This window comes from Osmia bicornis, chromosome 2 (assembly GCF_907164935.1).
Source record: "Osmia bicornis bicornis chromosome 2, iOsmBic2.1, whole genome shotgun sequence".
Classification (NCBI taxonomy): domain Eukaryota; kingdom Metazoa; phylum Arthropoda; class Insecta; order Hymenoptera; family Megachilidae; genus Osmia; species Osmia bicornis.
This window is the reverse complement of record NC_060217.1, coordinates 5,271,753-5,287,440: the sequence shown is the minus strand read 5'-3', so window position 1 is coordinate 5,287,440 and position 15,688 is coordinate 5,271,753. Positions and strand designations below refer to the sequence as shown.

At 41.9% G+C, this 15,688-nt stretch overlaps 1 pseudogene; it reads right to left on the bottom strand.

Moving 5' to 3' along the window:
* Window positions 1–88: 88 nt before the first annotated feature.
* Window positions 89–15,024, bottom strand: LOC114879305 (annotated as a pseudogene).
* Between the last annotated feature and the right edge of the window lie 664 nt (window positions 15,025–15,688).

Here is a 15,688-nt window from a genome sequence, read left to right as displayed (position 1 = left end):
GAATTTTAATAAATAATTTTCTAAAAAAAGAAAAAAAAGAAATGTGGAGATGACGAAAGCTCGACGAATAAAAATGAAGATTGCGACGAACTTTACAAATAATTTATTGTACACAACTTACATAAATAGCACAATGACAGATCGAGGTAACGCGAGACAGTATCGATAAAAGTACACGTTTTTTCAATCGATTATTTCACATCGATTCTATTCTTCTCGAACGAATCAGAGCTTCGAACTTTAACGATTTTCATCCTTTTACAAATGTGCACACACCGTGGGATCGTTAGAATGGAGTAATGAAGAAAAGAGAAATAAAAGAAGAGGGTATAGAAGAAGAAGAAAGGGTGAAACCTATCGGGGCGACAAATACGATCGGTTTACGAGAAGGATTTTCTACGGATCGCGGTCGTAAACAAAATAAAAAATAAACGAAAAGAAAAAGGAGGAAAGAGAAGAAAACACACTAGCAACGCCATGTTTCTTAAGGAGGTACCCGTGTTCGCTCAGTAATCCGTTGCATCGGGACCTGAAAATCGAAAGAAACAATTTTGTTAACATACATTAATATACAGATTGTATAATTCTCGTGAAAAGGAAAAAGAAAAGAAAAATTGTGCTCCTACGAATTACAATAAAATACTGGCGAGCATGTCAAGACGCTTAAATTCTGCTACGCTACAACTTCTCTAACGAGCAATCTCATTCTTCAACGAAAAATAATTATCGTGTATTTAATTAACAATATAACTATTTATTTGATAGTGAATCACGATTTACTGTTGAACTGGCAATAAATGAAACATTAGTGCAAATGCATTGTACATGCAGAAACGCATAACAATATTCATATGGTTGCTGTAAATAACAATAAAATGTTGATTAATCGTCTCGTAAATAAAGCATGCATACTTGATGAGCTAATCTGTTCGTTGATAATAAAATTTAATTAGGAAACGAGTAGCAACGTAAAACCACACTGCAAACGCTGAGATTTAAGCAACTTGGGTCACATACATCCTTCGCTTCGAATTTCTTACACCTGAAATGAAATACCAGTTAAAAAAACCCTTTCGTTGGTTTTGTTACCGGCGAATGGTGGAGAAGAAAAGGGATCGATTTCGAACAAAACACATCAAGCGTTAATCGGTTCAGGAAGGAACACAAACTCGTGTCTCGTCGGTTCGACGTCGGACGCTGGTTAGTAACAAACCTCAGCAAAGGCACAAGAAAGAAAGAAAACAAAAAAAAAAAAGAGAAGAAAATATAGAATTTCGAGTCATGGCTGACAGGATCGACACATTCGCGGTGTAGATATTCAAATGAGAAAAAAAAATCAAGAAAAATGATCTCACGTGATCGGTGCCCTGTTCAGAGCGACGCAAACAAAAGACACGAAGAAAAATAAGAAGTGTGAAGGTATGGGTGCAAATGAGAGTGAAAAATTGCGCAAGAAATACTCTCGATAGCTTCTTTTGCGAATTTTCCTTTCAAGTGTACACTACCCTCAGAGAGAAAGAAAAAAAGAAGTAGAAGTAGAAAAAAAGTAAACAAAAAGTAAAGAGAAGAAATGATAATGAACCAGAAAAAAAAAAAAAATATATATATATATATAAAAAGAAAATAAAGTGCGAACAGATGAATATATGGAAACGATATGTACCGATAGAAAAAAAAACCACGTAGCCTGTAGCCTCCCGGGCATAGTCAGCCCAGTCTTGGAAATCTAGAGAAAAGTTGCGCGAGGCTCGTCCGTGGACCGGTTGCTCGCGGCCAAACGCGGCCTCATTCTGCCCCGGGCCATCAGCAATGGTCGGATTTTAGGTTCACGTATGGGGATGGATTCGAAGGTAGAGGGTTATCGGTCGCGTTGTTCGTTCGTAACACCTGGGGTACGCTCTTGGTGCTTTTGATCCGTGGACATAGTACATTCACCCTATAAGACCACAATGGTCTCCTGCTTTCGAGGACTTTGAAGGCCAACGACGGCATCACGTCAGAGTGGTCAGAGTTTATGGGTGTCTTGGACGTCTTCCAGGCCTGATAGTAAGGGTCCTCCTTGCAAGAGACGCGTTCCTGTCGAGTCAAAGGATGACCATGACCATTTTGATCTGGTACCCTGGAGTTTTCGGTATCGTGGAGCCTTCGCCAGGATTGCTCGCAGATGGGCGAGTATTCTGGCGAAGTGACGCCACTGGAATAGTTGGAACAGTAGTTCTCGTCATAGTTGAAGGTGTTGTTCAGAGGCAGGCTCAGGTACTTTCTTCTGCAAGGGGTGTCGTCGCTCTTCTCTGTACCCTCCGGAAGGATCGAGTCGTCGTTTAAAAGTCTAAAGAGCCTTGAATGCGTTTGAGTCCTCTGGTATTTTCTCATGTTCCTGGAGGAGGTGCATTCTGAATCGGTGTCCACTTCGGAGATCATGCGACTCATATCCGAAGTGACGCCACTGTCCTCGTCGTCGGTCTCCTCTCTAGAGTTCTGTACGCTTAGGAGGTGCTTCACTTCTTTACCCTTCTCTTCTACATCCTCTTCGTTCTTATGACTATCTGGAACATTAGAATTGTCTTCTGTAGGAACTTCGTTCTGTTCCATGTCCAGATTTGTACTTTGAGAGTTGATAGTTTCTTTACTGGGGTCTTCAGTCCAATTGCAATCAGAGACTATCACTTCTGGTTTCAAGATATTCCTGTTGAAATCGTGAGTCTCTCGACAGGTTTCTTCGATATAAGAAGGATTGTCTTCCTTGTTCGAAGGTTCCTCATCATTGTTCGTGTTATTTACTCGTTCTTCCCGTTCCTTGCTAGATCTATCTTCTTCTTTCTTCAAGGATGCTTTCTTAGGTTTGATTGTGAACTCTGTCTCCACCGTCTCCTCGCAGTTAATTCTATTAAACCTCGTCGGAATCTTCCTCAAGGTGAAGTTCACGTGAGGCACTACAGGGTCATCGTTTTTTTCCACCTTATTCCCATTCGTCCTTTCATTCATATTACTCTTCGCTCTTCGTTTGCTCTCGGAACTATCCCTTTTAACAGTGAAATCCGCACTAGTGTCATTGTTCACCAGAAAATTTGCCGAAACCTCATTAATTTTATCTGTATGATTTTTGTGTTCTTGGGTCTTCGAACTACGACCTTCGTCCTTGCAGGGCCTCTCAGGCTTGATCATGCTGTCTCCAACAATCACTGTAGTCACATCCTCGTTATTCTCCGAGACTGAGAACTTGAACCTCAACGGTAGACTGACACTCACTGTCGTGGTGTCAGCTTCGTCAGGAGGGTCATCCGTGGCCTCGAAAGGTGTTACACCCTCCGGAGGCCGAGGACTCACCGAATCAGGTCGTTCCACATCCTCATAGATCACACTCAGTTTATGAGGAAATGCGTTGGTACCAGTTTCTTCAAGGTCTCCTTCAAGCTGTCCATCATCAGAGTCGCAATCAGTGTTGTTCCTGGACTCAACTTCCTGAACATGATTATTACATTCTTTGTCAGGACAGTTCGTCGGGTTCTTGTCATCATCGAACCTGCCATGGGGATTCAGTCCGGTCGAGTAGGCCAGATAAGAATCAGAATCATCGCTATCCGAGGACGTGTCATTAGCATTATTATCGCTACTGCTTTTGGTAGACTCTACAATGGATTCGTTGTCGGACTGCGAGTCACTGGTGTCACTGGAATCGCTGGTGTCGATGTAGGTGTAGTTAGGTACACTGACGTTCAGGCTACCATTGGTGCAAGCTTTCTCTGAACGATCAGATTGATTTGCATCTGGTTCTGAAACAACCATAACTTCAGGAATCTCTTCTTCGTCGGTGATGTTCATAGCTGTGGTGCAGTCGCTGTCCTTGCTATTGCTACTCGGGCTTCTAGACACGTGCTTCTCGTCCCACTGAGGCGGACCCCTTAGGTCCTCGGTGTCCTTCGAAATTGCTCCTTCGTGAGTCTCGTTATCAGGAATATTCAATTGTGGATCAATTTTAGGTACCGCTACACCGTTCTCGTAATTGAGATTACAGTTGTTGGTCGGTGGAGACACAGGTACCACATAGGACGCGTAAACACTAGGGTACCCGTTCTTGGCGGCATTGACAGAGTCATAATAGCCCGGATAATTTTGATTGTAAATGGGAAAGTATACGTAAGCTGTATTGTCTGAATGATAAGGAAATGATTCGTTGGCGACAGCTGGATAAGGGAGAGGATAGTAACCCCACCAACCATTGTCCGGGGACCAAAATGGAGGGGGACAAGGAGGAAGGTACAAACCCCCCTGCTGATTGCCCGGCACGTTATTCTCTGTTTGGCAGGTGTAATCTGCTTGACGATTTTCTTGCGTGGCTACAACAAACAGCACAATGCATTCAGACAAAGAAGTTCAACTGTTCCTATTTGGGGTGTGGTGTGGTCTTGCGTTTCTCCTTTTTCGCTCTAGATGTTCTCTCCGACACTTTTGTCCGCTCCTCGCCTCTCGCGATAGAAGAACGCAGGATAGACATTTGCTTCTTCGTTTTAGAAATTTGTAAAAATACATTTTTATTATGCTACGAAGAAAATAAGTCGATAATTTGAGGTGGTATCAGACAAGCTAACTTCGGATAAGATAAGAAGTGTAATGCTCCGAGAAACATGTGTACCAGAATTCTCGATCAAACAAGAAACTCTTTAAACAATTCTTAAGTGATAAATAAGGAATTTCAATGGATTTGTTTGATCACGTGTAACGTGTTTTTTGATTCGCAAATGTCTAAACGCGAACGATCTTCCTTTGATTGTCGACAAAATCGACGGACAAGCGAGGTGGCACGAAATCGGAGCGTCTGAGTGAGGGCAAGGATAAGCATCTGACGCGTGTTCGGTCGGCTACGAGAAAGAAAACGTGTGATCCTGTGTTCAAAGGAAATCATCGAAAATTTCGTGAACGCAAAACCAGCTCGTCGATCAAGTCGACTCGAATACGGCGTTCCTTCGTGTATAAGCGACGATTACGTTCGAGAAGGAAAACATGCTCTTAATATTCTGGACGGAGGAATCATTCGTTTATTTCTTATCGTGATTGCGATCTTTTCTTTAATCTATCTTGAAAATACACCTGTGCGTGACAATTAGAGAAGGGACATCTAGGATGGAAGGAAATTTATTTACAGCAATAAATCTTTGATAACATAGGGATAGAGGAAGTTATATTTGTTTAAAAATGACAAATGTTTGAAATGTCTCAGAATCAGTAATTTATTGTTAGTAAGGTCACAAGTACATTGGCTAGGTAATATAAGGTAATAATTGTACAGGGTATATTTTATCAAGATAGATGAGAAAGCTCGAAGTCTCGTCTCGACGATCTCCAGTATCAGAGTCCAAAATATTCGTGTCCGGATACATGCAAGTGATCACTTGTAATTACAATAAATCCCAGCGAGAAGTAACACGTGAAATCAATTAATAGAACATGCAACATTCCCGTTAAAGTACCCAGTCCATAGCTTGCCATACTTTCGTATTAATTTCTATCAACTATGTATAAACGACGTTGCTCTCTAATGTATCAAGTCATTCGTATCGATAACAAATAGATAATCAAAGGGACTGTACTACGATTACCATTTAATCGATGAAAATAGATCAATGATTCACCTACCATGCAGTATCGTCCAATTGTTCGGACAATTTTCATGATCGTTCGTTTCGATTAAAGTGTGATTGATTTTGAAGAGGAGAAAAATTTCGACACGTTGATTAATTGTCAGGATATCGAGGAATTTTCGTTATTCCTGTGAACACAGGATTCGGGAATGTATCCAGCGACGGCACGCAATAAATTCTGATTACTTCGGTTTAATAATCATTCATTAGAATGTAAGACGCTTGTCACTGAACATTAATGTACAAAAGGTGAATAGAAGCTTCTTGCGATTAATCTTATGAACGAGTAGCGTGTTCCTGCATGAATGATGACGTGTGTATACGTTGAAGAGATCGTACGAGATCTCGAGGATTCCACGGTGAGCTTATGTCTCGCTCATCGATACTCACCGACGCTTTCCGGTGCCGTCATGGCTTGCAATATCCTGAAGGATCTCGAGGGAATCGCGCTGCCCATGTATTTCTTTGGCTCCGGTACTTGTTGCTCGCTCGGTGGTAGGTTTGCTTGGGTTTCTTCTACACAAGTCATGGAAATTCTTTATTTCTGCAAATTTTATGTTACACTATAGGGAAAGAATGCTTACCAAAAGTCTTTGAGTTCCTGTTCTGCTTCTTGTTTATGGCGGACTGTGCTCGTGGTGCTGCAACAGAGACATTAATTGTAACTGGTAAGAATTTACAGACCTACGCTTCTCCTTATTTCTTTCTCAAGTGCTTGCAACAATATGTTACAGCAAGATTTACCAGTGTTCATAACAGCGGCATCACCGGAATCCGTCATAGTTTGCAGGAAGCGGAAAGCACGAGAGGGTATCGCCGCTCCGCGATATCTAGGATCCTCCTCGTTATGAAGAGAAGATTCATTGTCGACTGAAGAGAGTACAAAAATGATAAGATGAGTTTAATACCAAAATACTTTATTTTCTGAAATATCATACCTTGTTCTTTGAATTTATTCATCAAAATTCTATCATCATCGGACAGCTGGAGCTTGCGAACTTGTTCTGTGTCCACATCATTCGAGTCCGTGTCAGTGATCTTTTGGAGAACACGGAACGACCGAGACTGAACTGGACCGGAATCTGGTTGTTGAATCTGTACTGGACCACGTTGCGGTATCCTGTTAAAAATCAACCAAAAGAGTAAAACAATTTGTCCACACTTTCCTCTAAGAACAACTTACACTTTCACAGTCTGATTCTCAATATTCGGTGTGTTATTCCTGACTATTGGTTGCGGGTAGGAGGTGTTCGAGACAGGTCCTCCAACAGGCTTCCTCTCGCTGCCTTCCACCATCATAGGTATGATGAAGGTACCACCTGAGGATGGTTGAGGCTGAGGTGATTGCACTTGATTCTGAACTTGGTTTTGAACAGGACCACCCCATCGTTGCTGATGATGTGGAGTGGGTTGCTTGAACTGATGGTGACCCGATTCATGTTTCACGTCGAACACGGATGGTCTATCCTCGATCTGAACATTCACAGTGGAAGAAATGGTAAAAAATAATTCTGTCTAATTACTAAATTAATCAACAATAAACTTACGCGGATAGGTATCACTCGTTCCTGCAAATTTGCTTGCGGACTGGTCTGTTGCGTTAGTGGAGGACTAGAATACGGACGTTTCTGTTGCTGCTGATTAAATTGTTGAGGCTGTTGCTGCTGCTGCTGCTGCGGCCTTTGCTGAATCGGCTGTTGTTTCTGCTGAGTTTGTTGCCACTGCACTGGCTGCTGCTGGGGCTGTGTTTGTTGAACCGACGCGTATACCGGCGGTGACGTCGGACTCTCGGGCGACGAGCTCTGCTTATTCACGCTCGAACGTTTCGCCCACTCGGGCAATTCTTCCTGCGGTTTGTTCTTATTCTGGAGCCAAGGTGTCGGTGCTTTAGTCAGGGTCACTTGGGTCGGCGTGCTCGGACTTTCGGGTGAACTCGGTTGAGTGTTGGTCGCCGCGTTCGGTGTAGCTTTGGTATCTACTTTGGTCACGACTTTTATTGGCTCTGCTGGTTTCTCTGGAGCTGGTTAAAATGTTTTTCGAATTAAAATATTTTGAATATCCTAAGTTAAAAGGTTTTTGCCCTGATTTTACTTACTGATAGGGGGAGTCTTATTCGCGGGAAGCGTAGGGGGAGTCCTGTTCGCAGGAGGCGTCGGCGGTGTCCTGTTGATCGGTGGTTGGATTGGAATATTAGTCGGGAATACAGGGATCGCTACTTGGGGCTGAACGAACAAATTCGCCCCGGTATTTGGCGCTGGTGTCGGCTTCGGTTCGAGTGCTGACTTCGGCGGACCTTCGATACCTTCGTCGTTTGCGTTCTTCGCCACTCTGCGTGCCATTCGTGGACTTCGAATCTGAGATAGATCCAGCTTGCCACCCATTCCTGGTGTGTACGTGAACGGCTTCTTATCTTTCGTCAGCATCGCGTTTTGGATGGCTGCTGGTGGCTCGTAAGCATCGTTACTAGCTATCTGTGGCCGTTTTATCGTTGGTGCCTATAATTAAACACAGCTGTTAAACGTACCTCCACGACAATTTGTTTCGTCGTATCATAAACTTCCACATTGTAAAAATGTCGAACGCTTGTTGGACTGTCGTTTAACCGTTTGAATGTTGAAGCCGCGTACATTTATCCATAAATCAAACTTACTTTCCATCGCAGATAGAAAAATAAAAGGATTCCGTTAAGTTAGAGAAAAAATTTTCTCGATAAACAACTTTTATCCTGACTCAACTCGCGATCTCTATCATATTTCTCTCCCATCCCAATTTCTTTTTCTCTTTCTCACCATCATGAATCTTCACAGACACTTTCAACAAAGAAGAATCTTTGAAAGACAGACGCGACGCGATTCAAGAGACAAAAGCGTACATTCCTTTCGTTCAAATTCAGTGGCGAGTCATTTCGCCGAAGGCAACGACACTCGCTCGACGAGTTATGAAGGCAAACTGACGAAGCAAGGCTTACCTCGACGGTGTTGATCCTCATGGCCGGCACCTGACCAGGTACTGGAGGCGGTGGTGGTGGTGGTGGAGGCGCGGGACAAAGTCCTGGAACGATTAGCGATTTAGTGGAATGCTAACGAGAGGGCCAGCTATGCGAATTCTGCACATCGTTTTCGTTGCACTTTCGCACGTGGCTCGCCGGAAACCTAACAGTGTTTGCCGAAGACTTACACACCGTCGTCCTTGGATCTTTTATCTTTCGAATAAAAATATCCCTCCACAACAACGAAGTTTGCCAAAATATTACCGCGATTAAGGAACGACGTTAAAAGATAAGTATCTGCGATCAGTTTTGACATTTTTTGGTTCCTCAAATTTTATTACAAAATAAGTGTCGCATTTTACGTGTGCTCGTAATGAAATCCATAAATAATTGTTTGCTTTGGCACTAATGTACGTACCTGTCACCAGACCGTCCGAATTCCTGAAAAGAGAAACACTCGGTCATTTACGGATATACTGTTGGAAGGGTCATTAACCCTTTGCAGTTTGACACTAATTGTAAACCACATCAAAGTAAAACGTGACTGCAAAGGATTAACGAAATTTGAGGAATTTTGAAACAGGATATACAACAAAAAAAGTTGCCAAATCAATATATTCTAAATTCTAGTCTTCTAAACCGCTGAACTATGATTTGCAATCCCATAAACATAGATATCCTTGGATCATCTTCAAACACCTCGAAAGTTTACAAACTTTGTATTCAAATTTTCGGAAAGATCTTCAAGCATTCCTATACAAGTTAACGATGATTATATCAATCATAGAAATTGATTCTCGCATAAATGTACAGGGAAAATATTTCACGAGATTCGTATAAGGTTTGAGCAAGACATTCTTGTCTTATCGGTGTGGAAGGCAATTGCTCGAACGTTGAGTCACGTTGCAATATAAGTGTCGATATTTTAGTGCAGCTACGTGCACCACATAATATTTGCAAACGCACTGACCACTGTCAAAACGGGTCATTTCGGTCACTTTCCAATTGCGTAGGTGTTAACGTTCCAACTCGCAGATAATTCCTTAGCACCGAGTACAATTGCATTACGCTTATTTATGGAAGAGCAGAATTCATAAATTTTGTTCGATGGAAATAGATTTAAAAATTGATGTCCTTAAAGAACGTTTAACTTTCATTTCAGCCGCAACGAAGAAAATGAAGGCGAAAGTGAGGCGTGTTTTATCGATGAATCCTCTAACGAAGAATCTCACCGCACCAGCTGACACAACAACGAGTAACGAGTCCCGAAATACCTGAATCGAAGTGTATTTTCTGAATTCCACGTGCGCGATGTACTCGAGACGATTTATCTGCTTCCCTGAGACACGACGTCGTTCGATCGACTGAACTTGCTTTTGGAATTATCAAGGAACGATTAATGGAAACCTACATATGTACATATATTGTCGCGACCACGAGTTTTATCTTCCGATGACTCGACTCGCTTCATTACCTAATCCTTTTAAGGAAGTCCGTTCGTGGTCGGAAGGTTGCCTCGCTTAATTACTTTAAGAACCGAACTGGTAACCGCAAATGAGTCTTGATAATCTCATTTAATTGCTAGAAAGTCCACTTCAGAATCGAAATTCCTTATCAATTTTATAATATAAATTTTTTCATTTAGAACAGAAAATAGAGGTGGAATTGATAACTGCCCTCGAACGTGGAGAAATCGTAACACGATCGCTCGGTCAGTCATTTCTGACGAGACGCAACACGCTTGCTAGGCGAAAAATGGTCGGCAATCATTTCGCTGATGATATTGCGTGTATGATGTTTCTCTATTTAAAGAGACGATATTTTTACAACGGTTTCAAGGAGCGGTTAGCTACTCGCTATCTACCTAATATCGATACTCCTCTATTTTTATTATTACCACTGTCAGTGATCTGTCTTCGTACATTATAACGCTTATTTCATTTCTACAAGGTGACTGAACCTTCTGAAACCTAAGATTAATCGTCTCATTCGACTGTACTGAAAAAACAACTGGCAAGTTAAACAGTCAGTTCCGATCTTACTGTGCTCAATTCACAAAAAATAGACGATGATCGTTTGTCAAAAACATTTTGCTAAACACTGAAAATTTTCGATTTTAATTTTATTTTGCAAATTTGTGGATTCGCAGTGCGTGCAAAAATTCGTCTCTTTTAATAAGAGAATTTTGGAGAACGCTTCAAAACAACGGCGGTTTTATTTTATTTACATATCTCTACGACTTGATTCAAGGAAAATTCACGAATTTCCCAAGTAATCGTCCAATTTTATCATGGTCGACGATATTTTTACCAACAATCGTAAGGGGACTCGCAGACGTCTAAATCTTCATTCAATTCGTTCCTAATTTTAACATTGAATCAAACCGATGACATCATTGTTATCGATAAAGCAACGGTGAATCGTAATTCACCATGACTGGTCGACTTTCTTGGAAAAGCCATCGAACATTTCCGCGGCACGATTTCTAACTGAAAAACGATGATCGAACGACGAGATACCCCGCTGGAAAAAAATAAACGCCGAGCAATAGAATTTGCTGCTCGACGAATCGGCTCTGGCTCACATTTTTACACGTGTCACGTATAATGGTGATTCGTGCCTCCTTGGTGGTCGAGGACAGGTCTTGTTTCTACTTTTAACACTGCCTCGGTAAAAATGGACAGGCGTAGTCAGACATGTTAAAATTGTAATTATTATGAATTTGGACAATTCCTTTTCAAATTGGAGCTTTCAATTTGTTATCTTATTCATAGGATGCAGGGCAAAATAAATTAGTATAGTTAGTTTTTTTGGGTTGTAATTTCTCATATGGGAAATCGAAAGAGATACCTATGTGTTAATTTTCATGATACAAAGATCCTAATGTAACATCAGAATATCAATAAGAAGCGATTGGATAGAAATCGGTCGGAGACGAATCCGATCCCCGGGAAAAGGCGAACTTTCTCGGAAAAGCTCGGTCATGGCGAATCGAAGGCGCGATGTCGCGAAGCTCGGAACCCAGCCAACAACAGGCCGTGGTGCGTACAAGTGTATTTAGGTAGATACGCGAGGTGTAGTTAAATTTAGAGCGGGCCGACCTGCGCTTTACCGTGCTGTACAAAATGCTTCCGATTATTTTATTTTTAGGGCTTCGACGCCGCGTCGCGGTTTCGTCTCGGGAAGCTGAAGACACCTGACGGTGTCCGATCAATGCGATCCGCCAATTTGCAAAATGATCAACTTCTTAATGGAAACCTTGATTTTAAAATCGTTAATCCCTTATGGCTGATTAAATTCGATAAAGATATGACGGAGAATGGATCAGCTAAAGAAATCGAATCGGAAATGGTACCGTTCAGCGATGGAGAACGAATCTGCATAGAGTTGTCGAGGCGAGAGCAGACGGTTCGGCAAAAAGAAACTCGATTGTCGTCTGGTCGAAGGAGAAAGCAATGTATGCGCAAAAAGGGTCCACTGGTGTTCGCGAATGGTGAATGGACCGGTTGTGGAGCTCGCGAACGAATCTCGGGCACCGGACCCTGATGGCTATTAGAATGAGCAGGCTCTGTGAACGTTTGTTCGAGTTGTACGTTGAAAACGCGATGCGCACGATAGACGCACCGTTAAAAATACATCGCATGGCCAGTTGGACGTGGCACGTGGCAATGAACAATTTTCTTATACCTTCTCGATCGAAGGGTCGTTCACACCTGCGAATTTTCCTGATGACTAGGTCCACTCGAGATGCTCCTAGTCATACTGCAATAGGCACCTCTTTTCTTTTCATTTTTTCAAACGTCTATTGTATTAGATGAATAGTATAAGATACCTATGATAGGTTGTAATGGCGGGGCTAGAGCAAGACACGGAGACGTTCAAAATTGGATAATTCGTAGGCGTAGACCTAGAAACACACGGTGTATTTCCATCGCGACTCTGTCGTTCGAAAAAGCATCGACGAACACGATCGTCTGTGGAGGGAATTTTATTGGGATGGAAATGTCCAGTGACAGAATTGTTGATGAATACGTGAATGATGGCGAACTAATCCTGTATTAGATTTCCATGAAACATTGCTGATTTTGATATAAGGAAAATTTCAGATATTTTGGTAGAAAAATTATTTTCTTATTAGCAAGTGTCTTCATACCACTAGACTGCTCTATAACCGCTCTATGTTTCCAAAGGAAAATTATAAGCACGTTTGATCAACGTCCAAGCTACAAATATGAAAATTCGTTCCAAGCGAGACGTCCAAGACTGGATCGAGCGTAGGCGTTGTTTCGAGAGGAACGTGGCCAACATCAGATTATATTTTCGCGCAAAAATCAACATAATACAAAGAGAATGATATTTTTAAATATTCAGCAAATGGAAATGAAGATGGAGAGACAGAAAATGTAGCAAAGGTCGATGGTTGCTTATTTTGAACATTATAGAAGGGTACAGTTTGAAGTAAAAAATAAGGGCGATAATCGAACAGCGTTTCGATGCATCGATTATTTCATCGAGCCGCTAAGCGAGATTACTCATCCGTGTGGATATAGAAACCCGTCGTGGGTGGTGACTATAAACACGCTTCTGAACTTCCCCTGCTTCGATGCGTCGACTTAGTTTCATGCTTCTTTCTGAAATAACTTGTTTGCTCTATTGTATATTTGCTTCGACTTCATTTTGGAAAATTTCGAGTAGTTATAGCTAACTTCGTCTGGCTGAAAGATTTCTAAGAATTTTGGTGCAGAAGTTTAGTCTCTATTTTACAAAATTTCAGGGGTTGTGATTAATTTTATTCGCAAAATCGTAACGTAGAATCGCAATTGATTCAGAGATCGCTCGCTCGCCTAAGCAGAATGAAAGGATACAAATCATTAGATAGATTAATCAAGATGGAAAGCTACGAGCAATCTGACTACGTTGGTTAGCTCGATGAATGCTCTTCGGTGTTTTCCTTTTCGACGAGAAAATATAGGTCGACGAGTTGTTTCTCGGAATCGTCCGCAAGGCCCCCGTTAAAACTGCCATCTTCAAAGAACAAGTTCCAGGCGTTTGACCATTCTCGATCGGCTCGAGACTCGTCAACGTCAGATTTTGAACGACGCGAAGATAAATCTAATATTCTTCGGTCTTTGAGTTAGGAATCTAACACTTTATAGTTGGAACGGGGAGCACCTTACTCTTATTGCTTCGAAATAATCACTTTTGGCACTCGATCGTGTTTACTGATTCACTATTTATGTAATTTTAAATGGCTTGAAATAAACGTATGGACATAGAGCTGAATCCATTGTGAACGTATTACCAGAGATTTTCAACGCGATTTTCTAAATTTAGTTAACTTGCAATTACTTGGTTGGTTATCAAATTTCTTCAGACGCGTCAAGAAGATGAATAATAAGGGTTCTGGTACGTAGACACCATGAACGCGAAAGATCCCGACCTTTCTCAATCCCCTGACGCTATTTTCGTGCAACCTGGAAGCAGGGAATTCGAATGCCCAGATTGCTGGGTCACCATGATCCCTCGGCGTTCACGCACCCGAGTCAAAGATGCTTCCGTCAGCAAAACATTGCAATCTAGAAACCTTCTTCCTAGGTTAAGAATCTGAAACGAAACTACATCGTTTTGTATTGACGTGATGTTTCAGACTGGAATATCAATTGAAGTTTCGAAAGAATGAATTAACCTTCGTTGCTCCAAATAAAAATTCCTCTAGCAGTTAAAGAGACAGCAGTTTCTTCTATCATAATCCACACGATCCATACTGAGACAGTGTTTGGGATTCAAATCTCATAGACAAAAAAACCTATAACCAAATTCGGTTCCATCTACTTCATCATCCCTGACAACCTAAGACCTTAGATAACACTCTCCTCAGGTTAAAATGATCTTCTAGACAATTCTACCCTAAATCTTAACTGAACTTTCAAAGAAATAAGTTATACTTTGATCCTCTAAGACAAAATTCTAAAGACAGTCAGCCTGGTAGGCCAAGACTTAAGAAAAGATCATCTCTTCAGACTAGAAATCTCAGTCCAAGTTGTTCGAAACGATATGAAACAGCTAGCTGAAGGTACGAAGGATGTTTAGACGATCCAGCATCCGGTTGTTATGTTTGATAGGTAGATGAAAATCCAATCTTACCCTAGGAACGTGGAGGTGCTCATGTCGGATAACGTTTGGTATCCGCTGGACGATACGAAATCCGGTGTCCCGGGTAAGCTCGCGCCGCCTCGTGCCGCTTTCCACCAGCCGATAGGAACCGGTTCTCTCTGGTCGTGCTTGTTCCTCGGAGGTCCGTGATCGTACCAGGAGGTGGAAGGTGACGGATATGGAAAGGGACGAGCAGCACCGATGCCGACACTAGCGCGCGCTCGCTGCTACTGCGGCCAAACCATCAGCCGACTCGCGGGTCACGCTCCTATTCCGCCGCCATTCCTCTTTCTCGCTGCTTCCTTGCTGATGGCGCGTACGGACGAAACGTACTCGCGTCCATTGTTATTAATCGTCACTTAAACCTGATCGAAATAACTCCACACGAATCGCAATTCAAGTTTTTATCGTTGGAATAACATCTTGTATAAAATGTGAGGAAGCAGATGTTGATTCTTCAGCATTTCATCGGTTCGATTATAGAAAGCAAGATCGGTTCCAGTCGAAAGATGATTCAAAGGGGATAATGTAATCGGTTAACGCAGCAGGTGGTTTCACAGCCGACAAACAAATCTGCGGTAAAAACTGATGTTTCCTGATCTGGATCAAACAATTTTGTCGGGATCGTGACGTTTCTTTGCTCGCTGTAGTTGAACCATGACGAAAAGCTACGTCAGATCAGCTTCAGAAATAAACGACAGGGCGTATCATTCTAACGCGTCTGTTTTCATCTCACGAGAAATCTCTCGACTCCTTTCTCCTCCAAGGAGAAATTGTATTTAGTTAGAATTTAATTACAAACCATTCGACAATTGAACGTCACTTAAACACTAAATAACGACGAACGTTGTTTTTACAATGAAAACGCGTCTAATTTATTCTAATGATATGCAGATACGAGTTTCGT